Here is a 27,228-nt window from a genome sequence, read left to right as displayed (position 1 = left end):
CGGTTTCAATGTACCGCATTCTATCGCCTTTCGGGTCGTGCGATCACGCTGTTGCAGAGGGCGCCCTCGTGGCGTTTCGAATCGAAGCCCTTGGAGATGGCTAACTGAATGCTGGGAACACGTGCGAGTCTTAGCGTCCGGTGGAAAAACAAGTTTTGCTGTTTGCGCTGCTTGGCTTTAGCCGCGCGGCCCGGACCCTGGCGCACCCGAGGCGCCACGCACATGCGGGGATTTCTGGATCTTAACTCTCGGTGGTGGAAGTGGAGCGTGAGTAGCTGTGATCTTGCAATGTTTTCGTCATCTTTTAGTTCTTCGGGAGAGAGCGGGAAGACCAGCGTGAGAAAGAGTGAGAAATTGGCGCGAAATGAACCGAACGCATGGGCCCGAGAGAGAGCTAGGGCAGTTGCGTTGACCGAACGAGACGGTCCGATCCGGTCGTGACTCATAAGGTGACGGAGAACCGTCTTGGTACGGATTCCGGACTCTTTGAGAGCAGGAGGCAGATACCTCGCTGGGTGGGGGGCTCTGGCCTGAATTCGCAGTGTAAAACTTGTAGTTTGTGGTTAGAATCCTGAATTTTCAGAGGCTGACGGGTCACTTGATGTGGACTCCGGCCTGCTTGAGAGTTTGTAGCTTTTCCTGGGCGCATGTGCCGACCACTTTGTAACATAACTGTATATATAAACGGATGCAGTTGAAGAAAGTGTTGTCCTCTCCGGCCGCCGCAACGTGTCGCTCGGTCAGCAAACAAGCGGGGACATCATCAAAGAAGAACAACTTCCTCGCATCATGTAACCTCACTACCTTTGTGGAAATACGGGGGGAACAAAGCCTTTCGCCCCGCCCGCACTCCCACTCCGCGGATGCAGCGTTCCCGCTCGCTAACCGCGGAGGGGTTCGTGCTCGAGGGACAAAGGGAAGGGACGACACAGCGTTAACACTCATATGCTATTTATTACACTTGCAGTTAATACACAGAGCGGGCCAGCTAGCTACAAAACATCAACGAGGCATTCCTCGGAAATAGAAGGCTACGTAAGAAGGACTTCCGACTTACCGGCTGGGGCTGGGGCGCGACTTCGGAGGTATCGGCGGCGAACGTTTGTATGCGCCGATAATGGCGGCCGGGTTTTCCCGTGCGCGCCGCATTCTTGGGGCAAAGCCATTCCCTAGCATTTGCTGGGGAAGGCGACCAGAGCGCGCGTTCGCTGCGCTCGCTTCGCTCGCTTCGCTGCCTGGAACCAGAAGTCCAGCGGCAAGGCACAACGGATCCCCGTGCGCCTGCCGCGGAAGGTGACGAGAGCGTACGGCTCGAACCGCTCGTAACGCTGGCCGGATCCCGAAGAGCCTCTCTCCGGTTCCGTAGAATTTCGCGTAACCTACGGGGTGGCGCTTCCGTCGCCGTTCCCTTTCCCCCGTGAGGGAGACTTCCCTCCTCGCCCAGCCGGGGGCTGTCCGTCCCGACGGCCGACGATGAAGATGGGCTGCATGGAAATGGAGGGGAGAAACAGGTTCTCCACACCTTTTACGGCTAATTTCTTGGAACAAGAGCTCATTGAGATGACATTTAAACTGTAGAAGTGGCATTTTTTTGTTAGACACAACGCCAAAAAAGGTTCATGTGTGTCATAATCTTCATTGGGTCTGACGGCTATATAGATAGCGGGAGAATTATCTTTCAAGCAGAAAGAACAGGCAGGTTGAAGAGACCTAACTGCTTCAGAGCTCAACCCGCAAAATGACTTACGTGATGACTAATCAGTATAACAGAAATATGCGATGCAGCTGTAATAAACCCTGAATGAAAATGCGCCGATGCGGGCATTAACAAACGAAGGTCGTTCTTCGCTACAAATTGCAATCGCACTTCTCGTAGCCGGAATCGGGAGCCTTGCGTATTCGCGAAAAAGCACAACAGTATTAAATACCATCCTGTACATGCAACATGCTCCCACTTTTGTTAGGCAGCGCGTAAAAGGGGTTGGAAGGCGTTGTTCGTTCACTTCTGTTCGCACCTGCGCACATCTCGAGTATAAAGCGTCGTGTCAACTGAGGCATGAACCGATCAAAGCCGGCGCATGCTCGGTTGAGCTAGGCTGCGGAACGCGCGTGTTTATCGAAGAAGAAAAGGGTCTGCACTGCGCAGTGCAACGGCGCAATGAAGCCTGTGAGCACATGGCTGGATAAACATCACGGCTGGTGCGTGTTTCCGCTCAGCTGTATATAGCCTCTATGCGATAGTTATTGTTTGTTCTCAGTGTGCTATTTTCCCCAGACAACAAAGCTCCGGGGATCACCCGGTGATCTGGTAGGACCAGCGGACAGCATGCCGAAACTCGAAACTTCTGGCGTAATTGGTGCTGCATAATTTCCCAACCTGGCCGTTGTTTAAAAAAAAAAAAAGACCGCTGCACGCTAACGTCTGAGTGTGAGTCAGGCTCTTTTGAATTCGTGGCGTTATGATAATTGTGCCTGCCAGTCCTATAGGCAGGTACAAAGCCTTCGGAATATCGTCTCGGAGTGCCACAAAGGAAACATCTCAATCCTGCTCTAGAATGTAAACCGCCGAGGCACCTAGTTGCTTAATTTGCACACAGATGAAGTAATCATTTGCAAATTTTTTTTCTCGAGTTGCGGAATCTCTCTCATGCCCCGCATCTAGCGTGCAGTGTAAATGCAAATGACTGCAAATTCATCTCGGCTTAACACCGCGTAATTGCCTGCAGGACAAATAACTTTCGCACACAACTTTAGCACATAATTTAGTAACCCTAGTGCCTTGCTGCCATTGTTGGCTTGTGGCGTTCACAGGCGTATTAACGCGACTGCGTTAAAGGCCCCGTTACTCAGAAGATCCGGTGTCGGCGTTGTGAGCGACAAATAGGGTGGCCCGGGCCACTACCCTCGGAGAAAAAAACCGAGGTGGTCAGCCTGGCAACCTAGGTAGGTCAGGTTACCTTGTGGGGTCATCGCAGCCTACCTACCGGATTGTGAACTAACCACACTCTCAGGTGGCAGTTAAATAAATGGTTAATGGCGAGAGGTTGCTCGGGAAGAGCAACTTCGGTCGCACAAAACCCACTTGTGGCAGCAGCTGCCATCGCATGGCAGTGGCGTATTGCTTAACTGGTGCACCGTGGCGCAAGGAGTGGTATGAGTACTCCCAGGGACACGTGAATGTAAAGCTGAGATTGACCAATTCCTCATATTGATTATCTCATTAACTCTATCGCGTCATATCCTTAAGACGAAGCTTAAGTGTTCCCTCCAATTTTGCGATGTACGTTTTAATGCGATAGCATTAAATTTGTCACACGACAACCCCGCCGGTGTCCTAGACGAAATTCATCGATTGGTCGAGAGAGGCCACGATGCCTTGTGACGTCGTCACAACTTGCCCAGAGAGTCGTCGGCAACCTAGTTTCTGAACACCAACCTAGATAGAGAACTGAAATCAAAAGTACAAAAATGAAATACGCAAATCTCGGCACCATCACAGCATTGCAGGTTGCTGCTATCTGCAGCTAGCACTCCGAATATGATGGTTTATGAACCGAAAATTGCAAAGAAACTGACGCAAGCACACACAGAAGTTGGTACAGAAGGTGCGACAAATGTGGAATCTAATTCTATCACATTTCACTCTTAAGCTAACTAAAGCGCGCCCATAGTTTTTTTCTTCTTTAATTGTTTCTGTGTTGCAGCGCTATACCATACCGCAACCTGTAATCTCAGGGGGCAAAACACGTTCATGGCTCCGAGGCAACGGCGAACGCGCTGACCTGACCGGGCTCCAGGAAAAAGTTCCCCGAGAAATGGCTCCTCTGCCGCCAAATCCACTGCCGTGTGGTGGGTGATATAGATGCTGTTTCGTGCCGAGAACAACAACAAAGCAGGGGAAGACGGGGGTAAATTGACGGCCACACTCGGCAGTAACTTGCCCTTTTATGTATGTGGGGATCTTTGCCGGGAGCATGATTTCTTTCCGGAAAGGCGAGAGCAAGTGATGCGATTCCCGCTTTCGGCTCAGATGCGTCAGCTTGCGCCGCTCAGCTTTCGCACGGCGAAAATGGGCCCGAGAGCGGGATGTACTACGTTGCATTGGGAAGCAAGAAGAATGTGATAAGCGTCGCGTTATTTATTTCTTTGCCGAGTATATTCTTTGTTCTTCTTATTTCGAGCTGGAACATATGATGGGCGCCTGTTTCGCTTTATTCTTTTATTTATCGAGTTGCACCTGTGTTCGCCTTCGTGTACGCTGAGAAATATGCTCAACAGCAAATACCGTCCATGCTGCCAACAAGTTGTTCTTTACAAAGGTCTATTGTGCTCGCAATTCCGAATGCGAATTTTTTTCCCCTTCTCTTCGGGTTCGAGCTTACACCTTTCGATTCAGCTTACAGTTCTGATTAGGCACCGCATTCTCTTCTGCTTTTAACCAGTTTGAAGTGGTCAGTGCGAGTTCGGCGTAAATACCAGAATAATGAGGTCTTCTGTCAACGGTTCTTTTCATCCTTCCAAATGAAAGGTCACTCAAAGCGACTGCGTATAAAATAAAAACCGGCGACTTAGAAGACTGGCATGCTGTTGCGACGCCGCTCGCTTGAGGCTGCTTTTCGAAAATGCTTACGCAGGGTGTTCCGCATAAGTGCACAAGTTCTGATACGTTATAGAAATTTTAGCGTTAGTCGGATGTCCTCGCACGCGAGCAGTGCTTTTAATTCGAAGCCCCATCGGGCGAAAAAAGCGTCGTTGGCCATGAAATTCGCCCAGTGGCTGGAGGGCAGTGACGTCACCAGACCGGAAGTTGCGTCACTTCCGGTAAAGGCATTAACAGCAGCTAATGCTATCAAATTGCCAAGACACGATGAAATTAGGTTTCCTTCTAGTTATACGCCTATTTAGTTCGTTCTTTTACTTAATATACGTAAATAATTAGACTTTTCCACTGCTAAACTTAGTACAAAAAGATAACTGCCCCAATTCAGATTCCAAGGATTTTCGGCGTTCTGTTTTTATTTTTTATGCATGTGACAATGGTGGCACATCGCTATACTGGAGCGGTATGAATCTCCATTGATAAGGTTAGAGAAATGAAGTTAAACACATGAAGTCGCAACATGCTTCCCTCCATCGAGAGCTGGCATCGTCAAGCGCAGCGCGTTCGGAGGAGTATTCTTATGCTGTATAATACGTTCTTATTTTGCCTTGCAGTGCTTCCAAAGACAAATATGAACATAAGATAAAGGTAGAAAAGGAGAATGTTTATGTAACGATCAACCTACGACAAGCTTTAAACCAATCGCACTTGGTCATCACCACGTTAGTACCATAAATTCATCAAATAGGGGTACTCGGAAGAATACCGGAAGCTTGGAAGAAAGTCTATCACTGCGAAAGCATTATATGACTTGTGAGGGAGAAAATCCCGCGTTTTTCATAGTTGTCCACGCCTGCGGGTCCGAAAACCCACGTTACCTCATGACGCTGTCGGTAGCGCCTACATCATCAGGAAAGAAAAAAAAAAGACTTATTCCCAAGTGGGTTCTGAGCCCATACCGGCGTGAACAGATGAGCTTCGCTGGCCACTCCTTTAGAGTACTGCGCCGTCACTGCAGCACGACATCCAGTGCGCTAAGTGCCTGTCTCTTGCGCTGGGGTTGCGCAACGCCGCCTTCATCAGCTTCCATTCAGGCGACGCGAGCTGATCAGCTACGCTGGTCACTGCATCAGGCTAGTGCGAACAGTTTAGTTTGTTTTATGGGGGTTTTACGTCTCAAAGTGAATCAGGCTATGAGAGATGCCGTAGTGAAGGGCTCCGGAAATTTCGACCACCTGGGATTCATTAACGTGCACTGACATCGCACAGTACACGGGCCTCTAGAATTTCGCCTCCATTGAAATTCGACCGCCGCGGCCGGGATCTAACCCGCGTCTTTCGGGCCAGCAGCCGAGCTCCATAACCACTCAGCCACCGCGGTGGATAACCGGCAGCCGAACACACCGCGTGCTTGCGTTCGCATACACAGCACATAAGTAGTCGAAGTGCCGTACGTAATTGTTTTGTGCAATTCCTCAAGTCCACAAAGCCGCCAAAGTACCCCAGTGTTAAATGCCGTCTTTACTAGCTTCCTTGGCAAAAGTTTTGAGAGAGTACTGAATATGAGGTTAACCTTCATTCTTGACGCCCATCAATGTGATTTTGAAAACGCATGCTCAACAACAGATGATCAAGTTCGCCTGGAAACTACTGTCCGAGAAGCAGCACTGCCTTGCTGTTTTTGAGCTGTAAAAGGCATACGACATGACTTCGAGGTTCAGGATCCTTCGCGACCTAGGGGACCTAGGCATTTGCGGCAGGACGTTGAACGGCCTGAATGACGTCCGATCTCCTATCTGCTCCTTTCATGTACGCGTATCCTAAAACCCTCTCAAGTAAGTTGCCCCGCCGCGGTGGCTCAGTGGTTAGGGCGCTCGACTACTGATCCGGAGTTCCCGGGTTCGAACCCGACCGCGGCGGCTGCGTTTTTATGGAGGAAAAACGCTAAGGCGCCTGTGTGCTGTGCGATGTCAGTGCACGTTAAAGATGCCCAGGTGGTCGAAATTATTCCGGAACCCTCCACTACGGCACCTCCTTCTTCCTTTCCTCTTTCACTCCCTCCTTTACCCTTCCCTTACGGCGCGGTTCAGGTGTCCAACGATATATGAGACAGATACTGCGCCATTTCCTTTCCCCCTAAAACCAATTACTATTATTATCAAGTAAGTTCGTTCAGGAGAATGGGCTATCTCAGGGGGCGTATTTTAAGGATTGTTGTAAAAATGGGATTCATTCTTAAAATAATTCCAAACTAAATTATGTTTTCAGTCTACGCTGACGATCTCCAGATAGCGTGCACATCCTCGAACACAATAACATTCGAGAGTTCTAAGTGATTACAATAGACAAGGCACTGACTGATCTTGTGAAATTAACCCTGTCTGAGTTTAAACAGCTATTTACAAACTGACTGTCATCATGGATGTTTCTGTTCTTATTTCTTGGTCATACATACATGCACTTCATAGATTCTCTCTGTATAATCTATATAATCTGTATAATCTCTGTGTATATCATCTCTGTATAATCTTTCTATGTTTGGGTATGCTCACGTACAAGTAGCATAAGGCTGTAATCTTTTTTTGTTGATGTGTTTGTGCTTTCTGCTGCCACTGTATTTGGGGGCCAGGGACCCCTCAAGCCGTCGTAGAACGGCTTTTACCTTGGCCTCCTCTGCACGGCGGTGCATGAATAAAATATGAATGAAATGAATGAATGAAGTACAAATGACAATAAATGAAGTGTCCACATGCGCATACAGAAATTATTTCCGGTTTTCCCCATAGAAATCAGTCTCTGTTATGTTATCGCTTAAGCGAGGCTTACATACTGATCTTCTGCGACACGTAAATGAAAAAACCGTATTGCCAATAAAAAGTCAGCACAAATTTTTCGATATAGCTTTCGACAAAAAACCCTAATTTATTCCGCCCATAAACAACCCGAAGATGAAAGCTTCTCGAACACTAAAGACACTAAAGATGCTTTCACGAAAACGGTAGCGGTCTGGTAGGACATGCCTTTTGCATTTTTATCGCACTATAGTACGCTCTTGCCTACGTTATGAGCGCATAGTGTATGATTCTGCTAGGCTGTTCTACCTGACGAGGTTGCATCCAATACATAACCCACGTCTGCGCCTTTCATTGGGGGTATGCAGGACATCGCCTATCAACTGCCGCAGTGTAGAATGCAAAGAACCGCTCCCTGCAGATAGGATAACCATGCTGACATGCAGATACGTCCTAAAAACCCGTTCACCGCCAAAACTTCTACCCGCCGCGGTGGCTCAGCGGTTAGGGCGCTCGACTACTGATCCGGAGTTCCCGGATTAGAACCCGACCGCGGCGGCTGCGTTTTTATGGAGCAAAAACGCTAAGGCGCCCGTGTGCTGTGCGATGTCAGTGCACGTTAAAGATCCCCAGGTGGTCGAAATTATCCCGGAGCCCTCCACTACGGCACCTCTTTCTTCCTTTCTTCTTTCACTCCCTCCTTTACCCCTTCCCTTACGGCGCGGTTCAGGTGTCCAACGATATATGAGACAGATACTGCGCCATTTCCTTTCCCCCAAAACCAATTAAAAAAAAAAGCATCTCCGCTATCCCTAACGTTACGAAGGGCCCATTCAAATGAGTGTTCAGCAACAAACTCCAAGCAATGAAACCACTCATCCTCCGCTTTAAAGAAAAATGTCAACAACTAAATATTGTAACCGTTGTTACACTGAAAAGGAACTGCAGCGGCTGAACGAGGGCACCAGAGAAACGGACCTACACTTCAGCGTCGTCTACTTCTAGAGGCTGCGATCTCTTTCTTCTGCTACTTCCAATCCTCGTGTCACTGCCCCCTCTTCAGGAGCATCGCCCCGATGCGGTGTTACCGTCAGATCGAATAGCGGGGAGAAAACGTGTTCAAGAGGTACACCACGAGTCTGACATCACGGAATATGACTACATGCAGCCGGAAAGTCACTCGGGGGGTCGCTCGTAGTACGGCTTCATTCGCACCGCATGCACAACGTCGCTGCGCTTGCCGTTGTGCGATGAACGAGCTGGCGAGGCTGGTGCAACTTCGTACGTTACGTCGCTGAGGCGGCGGACAACAAGGTAAGGGCCGAAGTAGCGGCGCAGTAACTTTTCGGACAGCCCGCGACGACGAACGGGCGTCCAAACCCACACATAGTCGCCTGGGTGGTAGGTAACGTAGCGGCGTCCAAGGTTGTAGCGGCCAGCATCGATCTGCTGCTTACGGTGAATGCGGTGTCCGGCCAGTTGCCGTGCTTCTTCCGCGCGCTGAACATAGGTGGCGACGTCGACAACAAGTTCACTCTCACTGTCAGGGGGGTCCACGGGTAGCATAGCATCGAGGGGGGTGGTAACCTGTCGACCGAAGACTAATTCGAACGGAGTGAACTGCGTCGTCTCTTGCTGCGCGGTATTATACGCGAATGTTGCGTATGGGAGAATTTCGTCCCATGTCTTGTGCTCGATATCAATATACATGGAAAGCATGTCGGTCAAGGTCCTGTTGAGGCGTTCTACCAAGCCATTTGTCTGCGGGTGGTAGGCTGTTGTACGTCTATGGCTGGTGTGCGTGAGCTTGAGTACAGCCTGAGTGAAGCGGGCCGTAAATGCAGCTCCACGGTCAGTAATGATAGCTGCAGGAGCGCCATGACGCAGGACGATGTTGTGGACGAAGAAGTCGGCGACTTCAGCAGCAGTACCGTTTGCAAGTGACGTGGTCTCAGCGTATCGGGTCAAATAATCTGTCGCGACCGCAACCCACCGGTTTCCTCTGGTCGACTTCGGAAAAGGGCCGAGGAGGTCTATGCCAATTTGCTGAAAAGGGGTCCTTGGTGGTGCTATGGGCTGCAGAAAGCCGGCTGGCTTCAGAGGAGGAGATTTGCGCCGTTGGCAATCCCGGCATGTTGTTACGTATCTACGCACGGATGGGAGTAAATTGGGCCAGTAATACTTAAGCCGAATCTTTGCCAGTGTGCGGCTAACCCCCAAGTGGCCGGCGGATGGTTCATCATGACAAGCGCTTAAGATTTCGGAGCGTAACTGGGATGGCACAACAATCAGAAATGTCTCTTTGTTGCTGTCAAAGTTGCGCTTGTAGAGGACTCCACGCCGCAGAATGAAGGTCTGTAGTCCACAGCGAAACACACGAGGTACATGAGAATTCAAACCCTCCAGATACTTAACGAGTGGCGCCAACTCAGAATCTGCTCGTTGAAGCTGCGCCATACGGGAGATGCTAATGGCACAAAGAACAGGGCAATCTTCGGGGATGTCTTGCGTAGCCGGTTCCACGGGCGCTCGTGATAGACAGTCCGCGTCCTGGTGCTGCCGACCCGATTTATAGACGACCGTAACGTCGTACTCCTGTAAACGGAGGCTCCATCTGGCCAACCGGCCAGAAGGGTCTTGAATGCTGGCCAGCCAGCATAGCGAGTGATGATCGCTGACAACACGAAACGATCGGCCGTAGATGTAAGGTCGAAACTTATTCAGAGCCCAGATGACGGCAAGGCACTCTTTTTCGGTCGTCGAATAGTTCCGTTCCGATCGTGAAAGTGTGCGGCTCGCGTAGGCGATTACTCGCTCTGCGCCGTCCTGCCACTGTACGAGGATCGCTCCGAGGCCGACATTGCTGGCGTCAGTGTGGACATCAGTCTCTGCATTCTCGTCAAAATGAGCTATTATTGGTGGACTTTGAAGGCGGCAGCGGAGTTCCTCGAAGGCTGCGTCTTGGGCACTTCCCCATACGAAGGGTGTGTCATCTCGAGTCAAGGCAGTCAATGGCTCAGCTAGGCGAGAAAAATCTTTAACAAACGACGGTAATACGAGCAGAGGCCCAAAAAACGTCGGAGGGCCTTCTTGGCGGTTGGGCGTGGGAAACTGGAGACGGCGGAAGTCTTGTAGGGGTCTGGAAGAACACCTTGTGCGCTGACATGTCCTAAGAAACGGAGCTCCTCGAAGGCGAAATGGCATTTCTCTGGCTTGATCGTTAGTTGTGCAGACTGAAGAGCTTGAAGGACAATCCGCAATCGCTGCAAGTGTTGTTCGAAGCTAGACGAAAAGATGACCACGTCGTCCAGGTACACAAGGCACGTCTGCCACTTCAAACCAGCTAAAACAGTGTCCATCATGCGTCGAAATGTGGCCGGAGCGGAGCAAAGTCCAAACGGGAGCACCTTAAATTCGTACAGACCGTCTGGTGTCACGAAAGCCGTTTTCTCGCGGCCTCGCTCGTCCACCTCGATCTGCCAATATCCGCTTTTCAGATCTAAGGAGGAGAAGAACCTGGCGTCCCGGAGTCGGTCAAGGGCATCATCGATCCTCGGGAGTGGGTATACGTCCTTTTTGGTAACATTATTCAGTTTCCTGTAATCAACACAGAATCGCAACGTGTTGTCTTTCTTTTTCACCAGGACCACCGGCGACGCCCACGGACTTGTTGACGGCTGTATAACGTCGTCTGCAAGCATTTCATCGACTTGCGTCCTAATAGCTTCGCGCTTTTTAGGCGAAACGCGGTATGGACACTGACAAACTGGTGGCGTGGCCGAATCGGTGACAATGCGATGCTTGGCTACCGGCGTACGTCCGACCTTGGAGCTCGCCGCGAAGCAATCTTTAAAATCAAGTAGCAGCGACGACAGAAGGTTCTTCTGATGAGGTGACGACTCCGGGTTGATTTTAATCTTCTGAAGGGCGTTACTTGGTGCGGCATCGTCGTGAAGATTCACCTGTACGGGGCACAGATTCGGCAACCTATCCACGTCGTCGAGGAAGGCGACGGCCGTTCTCTTGGCGAGGTGCTGAATTTCGTTCGTGAAATTCGTCAGAAAAACTGTCGCACAGCCGTCATTCAGTTCAACAAGACCGCGCGTGATAGCCACACCCTTCTCGAGCAACAGCGAAGGGTGACTGTCCGCAATACCTTCGTAGTCGTGAAACGAGTCGTTCCTCACTAACACCAGCACACTGGACCGTGGTGGCAGCATTACGTCGTCTTCGGCTATACGCAGAGCGTTGACTCCTGGGCCTTCTGTGTTACTGTGCGCCACGGCTTGCCTCGTCGAAAATGTGTCTCGCGCCTCGTGTAGATCGATCACAGCACCGTTTGCCTGTAGAAAGTCGAGGCCCAGGATCAAATCTCTCGAACACTCGCTCAACACGACGAATTCACCCACGTAGACGAAACCGCGGATGCTGACTCGGGCTGTGCACCTTCCGGCCGGGCTAATGAGGTGACCTCCAGCCGTGCGAATGCTAGGGCCCAACCATGGTGTCAAAACTTTGCTCAATTCCTGGGCGAGGGTGTGGCTCATCACGGAATAGTCAGCCCCAGTATCAAGTAAAGCGATGGTGTCAGTTCCGTCAATCGTCACACGCAAATCAGAAGTAGCGCGTCGGATGCTGTCGCTACCCTGCCCCGGTGAAGAATCAGCTTATCGGTATATCGGTGGCGGAGGATCTTCAGTTTTCCCGACAGCAGCGGCCTTGCCTCCGGAGACCGCTGGAATTAGTTTTCCCGGCTTGGACTGGGAGAACGCCGCTCAGGGTAGCCGGCGTCTCGGCGAGGGCTTGGGGAACGGTAACGCAGCAGAGACGACGACCTAGGATCGTAGCGACCGTATGTCCCAGGCCTCTGACGGGCCGACAGATGAGCTTCAATTTCGAATGGTCGTTCGCCATTCCGGGGGCAAGGGTCGTCGGGCGCGAAACCACGCAAACCCACTCGGCGGTACGGGCAGGCCCTGTAAAGATGTCCCGCCCTCACCGCAGTGGTAGCAAAGGGGCCGCCGGTCCGGTGCACGCCACACTTCACACTTCCGTGGCCGCTGATAAGCTGGTCGAGCAGGCACACGGGAAAGACCAGACTGCTGCGCTGTGTGAGTCGCGGTATTCACGTCGTAGCCTGGCGTTGGGGCCCGGAAGAGGACAGATGCATAGGTTGGTCTGACCTCAGTCTGTCTTGGGATCTCAGGCAGTTGTTGCTGCTGTGCTGCTAGGCGCACCTCGTCCCGAACGACTTCAGACAGCGATGTAACAGACGGCGCGCTGGGAGGCAGCTGGAGGGCTTGTAATTCCTCCCTGACGATCGACCTGATTCGGTCCCGTAAAACGGCCGCATCACTCCCTAGCGGCATCGAAGAAACAGAAGGCCCAAGCGTGCTTACATCCCGATTGTATTGCCGGGCTCGTTGCAGGAGCGTCGTCTCCATGGTAGTCGCTTCCGTGAGGAATTCGGCAACAGTACGCGGTGGACTGCGCACAAGACCGGCGAAACGTTCCTGCTTGACCCCACGCATGAGGTGGCGAAGCTTCGTCTCCTCCGCCATGGATGGGTCAGCACGCTTGAAGAGGCGCGTCATGTCCTCTACATACATGCGGACGCTTTCGTTAGTCCGCTGGTTACGGAGCGAAGCGCAGCTTCAGCTTTCTCCCGGCGGTCTGCGTTGGGGAATGTAGCTATGAGATTTTGGCGAAATGTCTCCCAGGTGGACAGGTTGCTCTCGTGGTTCTCGTACCATGTCCTAGCGGAGTCCTCGAGCGCAAAATACACATTATGGAGCTTACGGTCGTCGCTCCAACCGTTGTAGCGGGCGACCCGCTCGAAGGTGTCCAGCCAGTCTTCCGCATCTTCGTACACGTCGCCGTGAAAAGATGGCGGTGTTCGCGGGTCGTGTGGTAGAGGATGGGCGCCGGGAACCTACTGTCTGTGGCCATTTCCGGTGGGACCGTCGGTCGAGGCTGCGTCTTCCTCGTCGGGTTGTCAAGAGGCCCGAACTCGGGTGTCTCACCGCGGAGGCGGCGGCTTGGGCGCTGATTGACCGGTGTGAGTGCCGTCTTTATCTCGTAGGCATACGCAGGTCGGGAAGCGTACCCAGCACTGCTCCACCAGATGTGTAACAGTTGTTACACTGAAAAGGAACTGCAGCGGCTGAACGAGGGCACCAGAGAAACGAACCTACACTTCAGCGTCGTCTACTAATAGAGGTTGCGATCTCTTTCTTCTTCTACTTCCAATCCTCGTGTCAATATCCTGCACATGCTGTCCGATATTGCCCGCAGGACCCAACCCACTGCCCCCTTGGGGCACCTTACCTTCTGCATGCGACGTTACTATGACACACATTCACAAAAGCAAACTCCATAGAAATACATACTGCAAGAGTTTTTTTTTTTTTTGCAGTAAAGAAAAATACGAGAATTACTCAGATTTTAAGACAGATGGTTTCAAAACGGCACTGTGCGTTTAGAGTGCGGTAATACAGAGGAAAGGGGAAAAATAGTCAAGCTATCTCAGCGTGCATCAAGTTTTAATGCAGAATGTTACGCCGTTGCTCTAGCTGTAAAAAAAATAACGAAGAAAACATAAGACGCTCTGTTATCTACACTGATTCTATGAGCGTGATTTCAGTACTACGCTGTACAACGCAATCCAACCTTTTTTTACTTGTATTTATTTCACATACCTTCCGGAACCAAAAGGATTGCAGGCTGAAAGAGTTATGGCGATAAATTCTGTGAAAAAGATAGTCGAAAACATTTAGGATTGAATAAAGGTCCTGTAAGGTAAGCGCGTTTTTTATGGAATACTTGCGTAGCGGAACAGTGAGATAAAATGAAACATGCAGCGCGATTTTGAACGGATTCTGCTCTGTTTATCAACGTGAATTTAATAGGATTCCACACTGTGGATGCGCATTCTAGTTTTAGGTCACTAAAACTACTGTTAGCTTTATCGGCGGAAGCGCAGCATAGAAATTTGGACGCAAGTATCCGAGATTTCGGATAGCGTTCTTTGTGTCGGTTTCGATGGACGTAAGCCATGATAACTTTGTTCAGATATGAACACTTAGGTATTTGTACGTGTGGACAGACTTAAGGAAAGTGTCGTGAAAAAAGCAAGCACGCGTTCATGTCAATGATGTTAGTACGACATGTTACATGCATTATTTTACATTAATTAACGCTTTGTCACATGAACTATTTAGTGCACCAGTTGCATGGATACGCTTGTAAGATTGTCTTGAAGTTTAATAGAATTATTGCGGTTAATAACTTTCCGATAAATAACAAGTATTCTGCGGAAATCCATATTTATGAATTGGAAATGTATTTCGGAAGGTCATTAATGTAAATCAGGCAGAGGAGAGGCCTCAGTACCGATAGCTAGGGTACACTCGATGTTACGGAAGTGTGACAAGATGAAGTCTTTAGCAGAAACCTTTTGGGTTCTTTAGAAAAGAATGTTTTTAATCTACTTTAGCACATTGTAGTCGATGTTAAGCATGAGAACTTCAAGAATTAGATCATGTGAAACAGTATCAAAAACTTTCGCGACGTCCGTAGACAAGCAGTCTAAGTCGAAGCTCATGTCAGTATGGGTAAATAGGTTGTTAGTAAAAACAAATCAGTTGCATTTTACATGAAAATGTCTTCATAAACCGTGTTAATCAGCCGAAAAGAAGGAATTTGACTCAAAGAAATTGATGAGGGGATATTATATATGCTACAATATCTTACATGGTATACTTGTGTGTGATATAGGGCGAGAGTTATCGGGGGACTGAGTGTTACCTGGTTTTGAGATTGGAGCAATATTGCCAGCACTCCAATCGCTTGGAAGTACCGATGAATCTACAGACAGTGAAAACAGCATTGAAAACATACCGGAAGAATATAGTTCAGTAATTTTTAGCATTTTACAGTTGATTGAATCTTGGACTGATGAAGATATTTGCAGGTTTCCAATCAATTGTAAGACGAAAAGCGCGAACAAACACACGGACGCAAAGAAAGACAAAGGACAAACGCTAACTTCCAACGGACGTTTATTGGATACATCGAAAGATATATAGGCCTATGAGAGGGGGGAAGACAGAAACTAAAAGTGACAGCAGCATACAAAAAGTCATTGTCCTTTGTTTTTCTTTGCGTCCGTGTGTTTGTTCGCGCTTTTCGTCTTACAATGCAGTACCAACTAGCCCGCACCCGCACCTTACTAAGTTTCCAATAAACTTTTGTATGCCAATCCAATCTATATTAATTGAGTTCATTGGTAAATAAGACAAATAGGCGGCTGAAGTTCCAGTAAACCGCGTTAAGACAGGATTCTAAAAATCTTTCTTTTAGCCACATAGTGATATGTTAGAGCTAATAATTTCTTCATGTACAATGACCAGATGTCTTCAACTGTATGTTCGGAAAAGTTCAGTGTGTATTCAGTAATTAATTACTCTAGTTAAACTGCGGCGGATGTGGTGTCGGCGGTATTTTAATCAAATATTTCTTAACGACATTCTTGGAGCGAACTTTCTTCTTAATTGTCAAGTGAAGAAGCAAGTGGTCACTAATGCCTTTAAGGTATGCAGTAGGGGAGGCCAACTTGGGGGCTGTTGTAATAAAAGGGTCTAGAGTATTCGAGGAAGTGCTGGTAGTGCGTGTGGGTTAGTGAATCAGATGGGTCAGATTGAAATTCCCGCAGATGTTTAAAAGATGGGCGCACTCGGAGGATGGGTGCTCAAGGGACGGAACACCGTTTGGTAACACTATATTAGTAAAACTGAAGTCACTTAGCGAAAATAAATGTGATTTTGGGTATCGAACAACTAGTTTGTTTAAGGGCATCATGAACGTGAGTGCAGAAACTAGTAGTGAGGATGGGGACCGATAACATGCAGAGAAAGTAAGGTTGGCAGTGAGAAGCGCGATATGAGCGCTGACTATTTCTAATGGTCAATCAATGGAGAGAGTGAAAGAGTTAATAGGAGTGTTCACGGCAATCAGCATTCTTTTGCTTACACCGAAATCGCGGTCGTATGTGCAAAAACCATAGGCTTTTTCCTTTCGCTCTCTAATATTTCACTATTTTGAGTGCGATAGCACTTATACTGACCATTCCCCGCATTTAGCCGTTGTGTTTGTTTCCTGAAGCCAGTTTTGTGTAGGCCGTTATGGTAAACCTGTACTCGAGCGTCGACGCCAAGATGTCCGACGCTGACAAAAATTGCACATTTTGAAAGGGACCGAGGATGGCGCAGTTTAGATGCTGCTGTACCGAGATTTCCGCTACTTTTCGGAAGTCAGTCTCAGCCAGAGCTACGATGAGCTGCTCAAGCAGCGGCTCCTCACACGCCAGTCCGCTGCGCCTATTGAGTCGCTTGCCGACCTGTCAGCTGCACCTGACTATTCGGTGGTACCTCAACAGCTAAAAGATTTAATACGTGAGGAAATTGCTCGTCAACGCTCCTGCCTACCCCGTGCCGTCACCATACCTAGCGCCCGACCTTTGCCATGTCATCACCGAAAGTGTCGTTGAATGCCTTCCACCAATCCATACGGCTGCATCAGCACCTGAGCCCGCCGCAGTCGCAGCTCCCATTGACCTACGCTCACGCCGTTGCACGGCCGAGGCCACCTAGCTACCGCTCCAGCTACGTTACTCCTGAAGCGCCTGTGCCTCAGGTCCTTCAAGCGACGAGGACTTTTTTCGGGCCGTTTATACCATTCGGAAATCCCTGGCGTGCAGGTGACGATCGCCCCATCTGTTATTATTGTGGAGGGCCTGATCATGTGGCCCGGCTTTTCCGTCCTCGTGTGCCAGCATCACCGCTGCCTCTCCGAGTCGCCGGCTACTGTCCTCCTCAAACTCACTACTCAGCGACAGCCGAGCCGCCCCAGAATAGTCCTCTTTCACCTGACCGCTCCTTTTCTCCCACGCGCCAGCGCCCTACTCTTCCGGAAGAGGAAACCTAGATGTCGCTATTCTGGAGGCGAGAACTGCTCCGCCAGCGAAATGTCAAAGGCCTCATTTGAGTACCGACTACCTTATCGAAGATTTGTAGATGGTGTTTCGTTTCTGTCGTTCGTCGATATCGGAGATCCAGTTTCTGCGGTGGCCGAAACCTTTTGCTTTTCCTTGCGAAAAGTGACGACAGCGCTTTCTGGATTCTCGCTGTGCACAGCAAACGCGAAGCCTATTACGCCGTTAGCGACGCGCACGGCCCCATTCGTTATACTGGAGTTTCTGTACGCAATTAAATTCGTCATTTTGTCAACTTGTTCTCATGCCAATATTAGGTTGGGGCTTCCTGTCGTGCCATCACGCCGTCATCGATTGTGCTCGTGCTAAACTGACGTTTTTTGCACTCAGCGATCCTTCATCGGCCGCTGTCCCTTCTGTTGATTCTGGAAAAGCCGTCGTTGCCGAAGACTTTGCCCTACCTGCGTGCTCTGCAGTTCTTGTGCCCATCACTCGTGACTTTTTTCGCGACGGCAACGTACTTTTTACACCATCGCCCATATTTCTCCGCCGCAAGTCACTGCCCCTACCTTACGCCGTACTGACCCTGTAGCTGGCCTTACCACTTTTGTCGTGAAGAATGCATTTGAAAAGCCTCGTGTTTGGCGCACTTTGGCCTTAGGTGCCCTTGCACCATAAAAACCTAGCAACATCATCAACAATGCGTTTGCGTATCCTTCGGCTTTGCGTCGCAGCGAGTGCCACGGCACCGTCCAGCTGATTGATTCAATTCTCCATCGTTATCAGAATAACAATTCACCGTTTCTCACAGGCCGCTGGTTCACGCTCTCGACCCTTCGCCTACAGACGTTTTCCTTCACTCCATCGACGTTTCCCTTCCCGCACTTCAAGGCACTCGACTTCTTGCGCTGCTGCGTCAGTTCTGCAATCCTCCTTCGATTCCCATCAACCCGCTTGGAGCCGCGCGGTGGTTGCCACCCACCACATCGACAGCGCTGGCCATGCCCCTCTGCGTCAGCGCCCATACCGTGTCTCCGCCACTGAGCGCCATGTTATTCAAGAACAGATTGACGCCATGCTTCAGAGCGTCGTGAGTGACGCCGCTCACCGTACATGGGCCTCCCACGTAGTACTCGCGAAGAAGAAGAAAGATGGCTCTATTCGATTTTGCATTGATTAACTCTGCCTGAATAAGATAATTCGGGAGCACGTTTACCCTCTCCCACCTATTAATGATGCTCTGGACTGTCAAAGAGCAGACCTCGTCTCTCGATTTACACTCTGGGTGCTGGCAGGTCCCCGTGGCAACCGAAGGTTCCCCTTAAATGCCATTTTTGATTCCTGACGGCCTGTATGAATTGAAAGTCGTGCTTTTCGGCCTCTGTAATGCTCCGGCTGCTTTTGAGCGCATGATGGAAAATATTTTGCATGGCCTGAAGTGGAAGTCGTGCGTGTGCTACCTGGACGACATCGTGGTCTTTTCGCCCGACTGCATGTTAATCTTAGATCCACCGTTCTGCTCTGCCCGTCGAACTCATTGGTTACGTTTTGAAAATCATCTCCTGAATGACTCAACAAGGCAATTTCACCAGCGAACCGCAGCACATTTAGGTATTCTGCATTAACTCTTATCCCTAACTGCTAACGATTCAGGCCTCGGAACCTCCTGTTAACAGGTGGTGAACAACTTTGGTCAGACCTTGTCCTCTTGACTGATGCCCTTCCTTATTTTATTGAATAGATTTTAATCAACCAAATGTTCAGACAGACTTTTGTAAAGGATATTCCACAATAAATGGTATTCACACCATCAATCCAGTGATAGAGAAATGCGCAGAATATAACCAACCCCTACATAGAGCATTCATTGATTACGAGAAAGCCTTTGACTGATCAGTGGAAACCTCAGCTGTCACACAGGCATTGCGGAATCAGGGTGTACAAGAGCCTTATGTGAAAATACTGGAAGACGTATATAGCAACTGCAAAGCTACAGGCACAAGACAGGCTTAATCCAATTCGGAAATAAAAGAAAAGGCCCAAGGGTTGCGATAAGTGGACACGGCGCACGGCCGTGAGAATGTCACCAAACGTGCCCCTACCAGTGCAGGTTTTCTCTCGCTGATTTCTCTTCGTTTTTGGCGGATCGGCATCGTTTCCTGCTGAAGGATGCTGCCTGCACCTTGACGGAATCAACGCGGCGCAGTGGCAGCATGGGCACAGCTCGTTCTGCGCATCTTCATCCGACTTCGATATGTTCCGCCTCCCGCCCGTGGATAAGGACTACGGCGCACTATCTTCGGGCATGCTGACGTCACGACACTATCACGGGACAGCAAAGCCAGTGGAGATAAAAGGCGCTCCTGCAAGCTCCTGCTTCAGTGGGCACGGCGGCATGGCCGTGACAGTGTGAGTAAACGTACTCCTACCTGTGCAGGTTGGTGATGAAAAATATGGTTTTCGTAGTGATAATCCTTGTAAAAAGATTTAAAAATAATAAGCCTTTGGTTGCAGCACTTATGTATAACAGAGTTAATCCAATTTGAAAATAATGAAAAGGCCCGAAGGCGATGATCATTTACCTCCTGTAGGAGGAAAAATAGAAACAAATGAGGGGGTGTGTGCGAAAAGCTACATAGAGACCCACAGCCGGGGGCAGTGGTCCCAGGGGACTCCCCTGATCTCCCCTGGGACGTAGCGGAGAGGGTGGGTGAAATGAATGCGTTATATGATTATCGGGAAGGGGTTAGGGTATTGGGATGGGAATAGGAACACCGAGTTCTTTTGCTCTGATCCTTCAAATGTTGTGACTCCATTGCAAGCCGCCGCGGTGGCTGAGTGGTTGTGGCGCTCGGCTGCTTGCCCGAAAGACGCGGGTTAGACCCCGGCAGCGGCGGTCGAATTTCAATGAAGGCGAAATTCTAGAGGCCCGTGTACATTGCGATGTCAGTGCACGTTAAAGAACCCCAGGTGGTCGAAATTTCCGGAGCCCTTCACTACGGCGTCCCTCATAGCCCGAGTCGCTTTGGGACGTTACACCCCCATAAACCAAACCAAACTCCATTGCTGGCCTGCAGGACAAGGAGGGCGTCAAAATTGCCCAGTGGTGCGGCCCCGCTCCCGGGATGCCCGACCACACACTAAACGCAACGGGCTCCGACCACCGGAGACAGGAGAACCTAACCCGGGGTCAGCTACCTCGCGCCCCTCAACGACTTTTGGGGTTTGTTTCGGACTTGCCAGCTACTTGCCGTCGAGTCCTTTTCGCGATTTTTGAGCCACTGAAAGTATGTGTGGCATGATCCGGCCAGTAGAGGCTTCAGTCGTGAGCCTATCGGCCCTGCGGCCCTCGGCGCCATGACCTAAGAGCTCCGGGGGACCCACCTTTGCTTCCGACCGACCGTCCGACCAACCAGCCAGCCAGCCAGCTAGCCAGCCAGCCAGCCATCCAGCCAGCCAGCCAGCCAGCCAGCCAGCCATGGACTTATTTTCTCCCCTAGGATGCTCCACACCTAATGAGGAGGGAGTGTTCTAGGCCGGGCTGACCGGGCCACAATCCAAGAACGTGGCTTAGGGGGAAGTGACCCTGGCCTGCTCCGCTGGTACTCCACAACACCGACGTTTTTTGGACTGGTCGTACTACGCCCCCCTATCTCGGCATCCCGGAACGACACCAATGGACCTGTGGTCAGCCGTGAGTCTGCCTCTCCGAGGGCATCGTTTCCGAAGAGCCTGGCTGCTGTAAACCCCGGCACGGTTGTGGCCTCTCCGTAGCCAGAAACCGGCGCGTCGGTCACCAGACGTGCACGCCCCCGCGTGCGGAGGCGAGTAGCATGTATTTGAAAACCTTCTGAACTTTGACACATGCATTCCGTTCCGGACTTCGTGTGTCCAGCCTGGGTGTGTCCCCAGGCCTACCTCCGCTCAGGCATCGGACCACACGTGCGCTACTGGCCCTCACAGTCGCCTGGGAGTCGCTGCCACTCCCATGCGGTTTCGCATGCGCGGAGGATGGTCCCCGGCCAACCCATCCCCACCGCTAGCGTTCCACCGGAGCAAAGCGTAGTCGCCTAAAGAACACCGGCCCGTATCCGGTGGCGGGAAGGGGGTGCGGCACGACCAGGCCACACAGTGGGATTCCCCCCACCCCCCCAGACAAACAGACACACAAATCGACAAGGAGACAAACAAATACACAGTGGCTAAATGCGGGTAATTGTAACTATGCTCCGCCCAAAAATTTTGCTTCACTCCGTACATGGTTATCGGAGGATATAACGTCGAATGGACGGAATGGATGCTCAAATAGAGTGGTAGCAGATGCCACCAGTCTGGCAAATTTTTTTCCTCTTCCTATTTTTCTAAGCTGTTTCTCAACCTTTGAAGTGCTATCCTGAAAATCACCCTTTCTAAATGCGAATTCCGTTCAGCATTATGCTGCGCTAACTTTGAACCTTTAACATATCTTTATGGCGCTGTCCTGATTTCACTCCCACAGTCATCTACCGTTCGTTACGGACGTCTGCTGCAGCGGTGGAGCGGTCCAAGCGAAATTGGTTTATATACGAAGCTCCTTTGCCTTCCAATGGTATTCGCTTCAAGCAGATGCAATGCGCAGTACATGGCGCCGCGGAAAGCGCTATGAGTAAACGGGCGACTGACATTCATTTTGACCATAGTTTTAAAGCTGAGCTGTTTTGAATGGAAGCCGACAGTGACAATGGAACAGCAGTATAAGCTTCTTAATGAAGCATTGTCTGCATGCCACCGGCGCGAAGCGGCCTGTCATTCGGATTTGCCGGCTCTAGCCCGGAGGGCTCATTTCAGAATGCGTGTACTATGGCAATGAAAACGTGAGTTCAGAGGACAAGTTTTAGTTTTTCAATATCGCCAGACGGCGCTTCATGGCCTTTGGCTGCTGGCCAGATTGACAAATTCCTACGACACGTTGTTAAGCAACGTATTCATAGTCGCAGCTCCAGCGTTTTGCGTCTGGGTCACGCATAGGGCTCCCGGGATAGCAGAATGCTCGAAATACTATTGTGTTCATTAGTTTGATTCACCATTCGTCTATCTGCTGCGCATGACTGAAGCAAGGCGGGATACAGCAGAGAGAAGAGCGCCTTTCGAAACATTAGAAAAATGAACAAATTCCAGAATCTGGCAGTTTATTGCGGACTTTGTCCTGGCTTTTCGGAAACGGACGTATCCAGTCTTTGTCGCGTAAGTATTGATTGTGTGTACATTCCTGTCACACGTTGAAAATTCGCCTTGGTTTTTCGGATTGTGTGCACCATGCATATCTACTGAGAGACATGCATAGGCTGTGTTTGTTCATACCCTGTGCCCGGTGGAGAGTAAGTCCTGCGGCGTGGCAGTCTTATTTATCGCTGAAATACATTTAATGGCTGCATTCAAACCGCTCCTAGCCCGCAAACTTCCGTACGTCCCTCGTCCGTCTGTCAGCACCACGAGAAAACTCTAGGAATATGCAAGCAGAAATGTACAGGTTATTGTGGGATTCAAATGAATGCCTAATAAGCGCTTGTTGGTTCATCTCCACCCTTGGTTATGTTCATTGCCGATGTTAACATGCTACAAATCAAAAGAACACTAACACAGTACCGAAAATACTGTACAAAGTTTTTGTGGGATGAAAAAGGTTGGTAGGGTCTTAAGGTATTTAAACCGAGCTGATGTGCGAAAGCATGTGTTAAGCCTGGTTGGCTCATGGTTTTGCTTTGCTGGGTTGTCGGCACGTCTGGCGACGATATTAGACTCAGAGGTTAAGCTGACCTGATCTGCTCGCGCCGCAACTTAAAGTTGGTGAAGAGGGCGATGTGCAATGCGCAGCGCGAGAGTGTGTTGCAGTTTAACTAGAGATGTAACCGGCCGCGGCGATAGCTTAGGAATTGGAGGGGTAGGATGGCTGTGAGACTTTGTGGCTTGGAAGCATTATGAGTATGTGATTATTTTGTGGAACATATGTATAAATTAAGGGAAGTCCTGAGACAGCAGGACGGTGCAGTTGATGTATGGAGTCTGATGGATCAATGTGTGGTAATGAAAGTCCATTAGACACGGTTGCCTGCTAAGGGACATTGAAAACTACGGTCTTTTAATGATGTATTTATTCATGTCATAAAGAAAATAAAGCGGCGATAGCATTGTGTTATCGCACACTAACCAGCGAAGCTGATTTGTTCGCACCGCCATGGGTTCTATACCCAGTCACGTCAATGTATATTTTATTTAGCTGGGTCAGGCTTCAGATTTTGCAGCTTTTTCTCGTGAAGTACAGCTTTCGTTAAGAGGTCTGAATGATGTGGCGGGGTGGAGCTTATAAATTCCTAAACGAATCGACACGACGACTCGCGAAAATACTACAAGGCCGACCAGGCATAATGTCTGCGTGATACGAAGCCATGCGAACTTGCCAGATGCTGCGCAGACATAGGACCATTATCGCGTCAAATTGGACAGTGTTTTCATTTTCGGCTGGCAGAAACCTTATTCTTTAATATCATTTCATCATGATTTCCGAGTCCTTTAATTTATCTTTGGCGGAAAAAGTCTTTCGCATAACCCAGTTGATTCAGTTTGCATATCTCATATAAGATATTCCCACAGTGTTCTCTTTCGTGACTTCCAGTGACTTAACTTTACCACTGGCGGTTAAGTACACGCTTGAAATTTCTTTCAAAAGTGCTGGCTGAACTCAACTGTGGTTTAAGACCTCTCGAATGCGCCCTTGCTTGTAAAGTAACCTATTCACACCAGCGAGCTGAAGTACCTTGAGCATTTATTATTCTGTGGCGCCGCAGTAAGCGTCAACAGTGGGTAATTTTCCCGTGGCTCTGCGTCAACAATGTGTACAAATACGAAGCGCTACAACAAAATTTTAGTTAGCATTAGTATTCGTAATTCTGGTTGAAGCTTTCCCTGCGTTCTTTTTGCTCGCTCACATGGCGGAGAGAAACGAGCGATGTGAAACACGCAATGCGCCGAACAGGAACGTAAGTGGCTAGCACATACTGGAGCGGGAACCGAAAAGTCAAGTTGGGAGTGAAGACGCGAAAAACGCACGGGCCTGTCGACACGCACCAAATAGGCAAATATCACTGCCACGTACAAACAGTAGATAGTTGAAAGAAAAGGAGGTGAAAAACATTCGTAGTGAAGAAGCGACGACGGTTGGCTGACTGCAACAGGAACAGCGTGCATGCCTGGCTACCGAGTCGGAGTACCCGGGTTCGAACCCGACCACGGAGGCCGCGTTTCGATGGGGGCGAAGCGCAAAGGCGCCCGTGTGCTGTGCGATGCCAGTGAACGATAAAGATGCCTAGGTAGTCGGCACCGCTTTCTCTCTGTATTCTTTGGCAAAAGTATGACGAGGATGAGGTGCGAGCGAGAGTGCCATGTCCTGTTGCACGACCCACTCATGGCAGAATCGCAGCGTTCAGAAACGGGAAACCAGCTGCGACACAATTATGTCTGAGCTGGTTTCTCGTTTCGGGGTTTGGTTTCTCCTCTGGGTTCTGGTTTAAGCGAAGAATGACTGAGTTCACAAGCAGAGGCCGAGGAAGGAGGAGCGACGAACATTTTGCACTGTCTAACGTGAACTGAAGGGGATCACTGTATGATTAAAACACCCAGACTAAACTGATGATGATTGTTATTATTTATGGCGTAAGGGCATCTGGGGCTAAAGGGCACCATGGCACCTGGTATATTTCTCCTCTGCAAGGCGGGTCAAATACCCATTTCCCAAGCATTTCGCCCTAAAGCAGCAGAGCACCAGGGAAGGGGGAAAGCTTGTACCCATTGTATCACCGGTAGGTGCCCGGCTGCACTGGGGACTGAACCCCGCACCTCTTGCATGCGAGGCGGGTGCTGAAATCCCTAGGTCGCCGCTACACTGCTTTATACTATTTATTTTCGCAGGAAAGCAGTAGCGAATACACTACCTTAGCTAATCAAAGGATTCCTCTATTCTGCATCGTAATGTTTGGTTCAGACTAAGTGATAGTTATGACAGAAAAAAAAATGTTTTGCTTTACACGTAACGAAAGTGGTAGCTTTCAAATCAAGCTAAACTGTACAGGGCCGTATTAAAAGAGAGAGGGAGAGTAAATTTTAATGAAGAATAGAAAGTGACGAAAATAGTTAGCATAAAGTGAAGCCAGACCTTCACTGCTCTCTTGGACACTGTGGGACAGAAGAAACCTCATCAGGGAACAAGGTCTCACTTGTAGTCGTCGGTGACTAAAGGCAAGCGAAATAAAACGGGTGCACATAATCCGTCCGCTGACAACGCGTAATGTCTAAGCATGACAGCAAATCACACGCAGGCATTCCTTTTGTGGGATTGTCTAATCGTAGCACGGACTAGACAGCAAATTTTTGTGATAACCTTAGATTATGGAAAATGGTCTCTATACCCTATCTAGCGTTGCACTATTGAGATAAATATTAGCCTCTTGTTCTTTCACGCAGTTTTTTTCCGATAAAGTAGTAAACCGGATGGTAACGGGTTTATGTTCGAAAAAAATAAGCCGTTTGTTTTCTTCTTTCAGAAAATTTTAAGGCTTGCGGCATTGAAAGCAGTAGGAAAGCGTTTCTCTTTTCCCAAACTTCGATTCAAATTCAAGTATAATTGTAGCCGCCACGGTGGCTCAGTGGTTATGGCACTCAGCTGCTGGCCCGAAAGACGTGGGTTCGATCCCGGCCGCGGCGGTCAAATTTCATTCGAGGCGAAATTCTAGAGGCCTGTGTACTGTGCGATGTCAGTTCACGTTGACGGACCCCAGGCGGTCGAAATTTCCGGAGCCTTTCTCTACGGCGTCCCTCATAATCTTAGTCGCTTTGGGACGTTAAAACGCCACAAACCATGAAGTTTAATCGTCTCAGCACTGATGATGACAGCGATACGCTGTGAATTAGCAAAATGTTGGGTCGACCAAAGTGATGAAGATTCCAGCGCTTGTCTTGCGTCTTCCTTTTTTCCTGTCCGCCGTTTTTTTTTTGCGCTGTTTTACTAGTGCGAATACACACCCTGCGGAGCCACCAAAGGGTTCCACTGTCATCGCTACGTCACTCCAAGGTCACACCCATCACAGCGCTCTTAGCTAATGGGATCAGGAACCGTATCCTAGAAGCTCGTAGGTGGCAAAAGAATCCCGATTCGGTTCAGCTGTACTTGCGGAGAAAAACCGGGGGTTGCGCATGTTTCGCGTTGTCGGCCCATTTCTGCTTTGGTTTAGCACATTGTTTATGTAACGCGATCGTGGTAGCGCAGTGCAACTACAATGAAAATGTCTTGCCCTCCGCTCCTTGAGATTGTCGTCCCACTTTTGATATCTCGTCATAGCAGAGGTTTAGTGCCGAATGACTTGTACTTGTTGATGAATATATTAACCCACCCCTTATGTAATACCCCCTGAAGGGGTCTTTAAAGTGAAGAGTGATGCGCGAGTTTGTTAAAAGAAACACTTTACGAGTATTTCTGGCTTGTATGCTAGCATGTTCCAAAGCTCGAATGTACCTAAAAAGAATTTTAGAGGAAGAAGAGGAAATTCACGAGAAAATCAGCATAGAATGCCGCGTGAATCAAGAAATACGCGTGCAAAATGCACAAAAAGAGAAAAACGAGAATATATATATATATATATATATATATATATATATATATATATATATATATATATATATATATATATATATATATATATATATATATATATATATATTACAAGCAAAACATAAATACCCACGAAAGCAGCAGATTGGACAGCCGGCGCCGTAGCTCAGTTGGTAAGAGCACCGGACGCGATATTCCGAGGTCG

This window comes from Amblyomma americanum, chromosome 7 (genome assembly GCF_052857255.1).
Source record: "Amblyomma americanum isolate KBUSLIRL-KWMA chromosome 7, ASM5285725v1, whole genome shotgun sequence".
In the NCBI taxonomy this organism is placed as follows: domain Eukaryota; kingdom Metazoa; phylum Arthropoda; class Arachnida; order Ixodida; family Ixodidae; genus Amblyomma; species Amblyomma americanum.
Note: the sequence above shows the minus strand (reverse complement) of the source record.